The sequence below is a fragment of the Elephantulus edwardii genome, unplaced genomic scaffold (assembly GCF_000299155.1).
Source record: "Elephantulus edwardii isolate Elephantulus edwardi_28Jun2011 unplaced genomic scaffold, EleEdw1.0 scaffold00185, whole genome shotgun sequence".
Classification (NCBI taxonomy): Eukaryota; Metazoa; Chordata; class Mammalia; order Macroscelidea; family Macroscelididae; genus Elephantulus; species Elephantulus edwardii.
The window spans coordinates 3,138,508-3,140,927 of NW_006399935.1; positions in this window are offsets into that span (position 1 = coordinate 3,138,508).

Consider the following 2,420-nt stretch of genomic DNA (forward strand, 5'->3'; position numbering starts at 1 on the left):
GCAACAATGAATGAATGGAATCCCAAAATCTCTGTAGATGTTCATTGAAATGAAAAATAAACAACCTAAATTAAAAAAAAAAAATTCAGTGGTCACAGCAGAGCTTTGTCTGACCCTGGCAAGTAAGTCCTGTCTCTCTCTCTCTCATTGGCTGGTCCTGAAAGTGCACCACAGTGGGTTCAAATAGCCAGTGATCTCGGGGAGGGTCAGGACTAGCATCCCTTCATTCTATTGTCCAAAGAGAGGGTCACCAGACCTGGAGCTAGCTCCTCAGAACTGACAACAAAAAAACAAAAAAAAAGAGCATTTAAGAAACCCCCAAAGCCTCCAACTCTCAGTGACCCTGTCCCATAGGGTTTCTCAGTCTGTAACTTCATAGGAAAGCAGACATCTTTCTCCCACAGGATGGCTGATGGGTCTGAACCACCGACCTTGTAGCTAGTAACTGAGTGCTTAACCCCTGTGCCACTACAGCTCCTCCTCAAGAGCAGAAGTAGCCATCAAATGGAGATAATAACATCCCTACATTTCTGGTGGTGCCGTGTTAAAGCACGTGGCTGCCAATCAAAAGGTCAGGGGATCTGAACCCACCAGAGCCTTCACAGGAGAAAGAGGACAATGTCTGCTTCGGTAGAGACGACAGCCTTGGAAACTCTGCAAGACGCTTCTGCTCTGCCCCATGGGGTCGTAGGAGTCCCAGTACACTCATGGCAAAGGGTCCAGAACGTTGCCAAGATTCTCAAACAAAAAGTGTAAGTAAGTAAAATAAGAGACTGTGAGTAAGAGGTGCTATGCATCTGCGAGCTGGACAATGAATAAGGATGACAGAAGAATTGACACCTTTAAGCTATGGTGTTGGAGAAGAGCACTGAACATCCCATGGACGGCCAAGAGAATAAACAGATGTGTCTTGGAGATGGTGTAGCCAGAGTGCTCTTTGGAGGCAAGAATGATGAGGCTTCACCTTACATACTTCAGGGATGTTAGGAGGGGCTATTCCTTGGAGAAGGACATGATGCTGCGAAGGGTCAAGCGTCAGCGAAGGAGATGAAGACCCTCGACCAGGTGGGTTGACATGGTGACTGCCGCAATGGGCTCTAGTGTGTCAAGAAGTGTGAGGATGGCACAGGATAGAACAAGATTCAGATTTGCTGTTCATAGGGTCGCTATGAGTCATACTCGACTTGATGGCACCTAACAACAACAACAACAACTAGTAAGGCACACAGAAATGCTGTCCGACTCATAGTGAATAGTCAAGACACAGGAGTCATCAAATTTCTAAATCTTGTGCTGCCCCAAGTAACATGGACATCTCACGTGGCACTTAAGTGGCACAGCCAGAGCCAATCAATTATCAGTAGTTGAGTGAATGAATGAGACGAACACAGCACAAGCTAATATTTACACCAAAACTAGCCCCACGAGCCTCAGCAAGCCTCAGCTGCAACCTTATTTTTATTATGATAGTACTAGAGAGGTTGCCGGACCGGCTGCTACCGTTGTACTGTTAACAGTACTTAGTTGTAACATTTGTAATAATATAGTGTATAATAATAGAAATGGTACTGCAATACAAATGAATGTCTATATATTTACATTCTATTATACTAATAGTCTTTATAATATTAAAAAGAATATCCTTAAAATAATATTTAAACATATGTTGGTTATTATACTAAATCATATATGTTGTTATTGTTGTTCTTCTGTTATATCAAACCACCTGGGACTCATAGGGACCCTGTACACAACAGCTCTGAACCCTGCCCTGTCCTGAGCCAATCGCACTGTCTCAGACACACCTACCCCCGTTACCCCGGTTACTCTGACAATCCATCTCATCCACGGTCTTTTTCTCCCGCATTGACCCTTCATCCTTCCAAGCTTGATGTCCTTCTCCAAGGACTCACCCCTGCTGGCAACATGCCCAAAATATGTGAGATGGCGCTTCAGAATCCTTGCCTCCAGCTTGGTTTCACCCTCTCCAGGATGGACCTATTTGTTTTTTAGGTAGTCCATAGTATGTTCAAGACTCTTCTCCAACACCACTCAAAGGCATCTTCTTTTGTCATCTTTAGTCCAGCTGTCCGATGCATAACAAGCAATTAAGAAGATCACGGCCTGGATCAGGCACACCTTAGTCTCGAGTCTGAGATCATGGCTCTTCAGCACTCTAAATCCATCTTAAAACACAATGATGTGAGTGACAGGGTAATATCCACACGCAGACAAGGAAGACCTGTTGACGCCTCTGTCATTCAAATACATGCATCAAACACCAGAGCCAAAAAGGAGGAAATAGAAGATTCTTACCAGCTCTTTTTGAAATTAATCAAACATGCAACCAAGACGTGTTAATAATAATAATGGGTAAATAATAAATAAATTAAAATAATAATAATAATAATAATGGGTGA